We start from the raw sequence: 1000 nt of genomic DNA on the forward strand, positions 1-1000 counted from the left end.
TTGTCTTCACCCAGTCTCGGTGGGATTTCAACATTAGGAGCCCTGAGATGAAGCCAGAGAAGAAGCTGAGTCCTAGGTCGGTTGGTCCCTCCTTAAGTAGTGTCCAACCAAACTCGCAGTCCAGGGGGCACAGCCATCACTTGGACTGGAGCCACTTGACAGCTGTCGCAGCACACAGTGGCCACTGCTCAGTCCCACTGGTGCCTCCCTCCCTGGAGGCCTTCGCCTTCACCCGCCCTTATGGCGTCTCTGCAGTCTTCCCCTCTCACACTCCAGGCCAGGAGCCAGGAGAAAGCACGGTTTGCCCCTCCTTTTTCTGTGTCGAGGTCTGTCTCATTGCTTTCTCTGTGGGGAACAGTTTTCCCTTGGGATCCTTCCTGGGCCTTGGGGAGTTATCTCTTTCCCAAGTTATCTTCCAGGGTCTGGAGTCCGAATCTTGGAGAGGTTGGTTTGTTGCCGCTTACCACTCTGCCACTGTCCTGGAAGTGCCTCCGTCACACCTGTGTGACGTCTCAACCTTGTACCCGGCCAAAGCTGTTGGCCAGGGGGAGGACGGCCGGTCTGCTTGGCCAACCAGAACTCTTCCCTGCGTGCATGTTTCCCCCTTCTTTGAGTGTCTCCACCTAAATGCTTTGAGGCTTGAGGTCTAATGTGGCTCTGAGTCAAACTGTCCCTCACTCTCCAGGTATGATCCTGAGTCCAAGGCCAAGCACTCACACTCTGTCCTGGAAAACTGAGATTCCAGCAGCCTCAAAATAGATGAGAAATATGGAGGAGCCAGAGGGACCACGTCCCAGTTGCTCTCTGGGAGATGCTGGAGGTCTCTCTAGCACTTCCATTCTGAGCTGGTTTCTAGTTGGAGTTGGAGGATGCTACAAGTTGTTCTAATAAATGCATTTTTGTTAATGCAGTGCTTTTTTATTTGGTGCTGTCATGAATTCCCACACCCGTGATGGCTCCAAACAACACAGATTTATTTGTCCTCAGTTCTAGAGGTCTG

The sequence above is a fragment of the Octodon degus genome, unplaced genomic scaffold, assembly GCF_000260255.1.
Source record: "Octodon degus isolate 3935 unplaced genomic scaffold, OctDeg1.0 scaffold00077, whole genome shotgun sequence".
NCBI classification, from domain to species: domain Eukaryota; kingdom Metazoa; phylum Chordata; class Mammalia; order Rodentia; family Octodontidae; genus Octodon; species Octodon degus.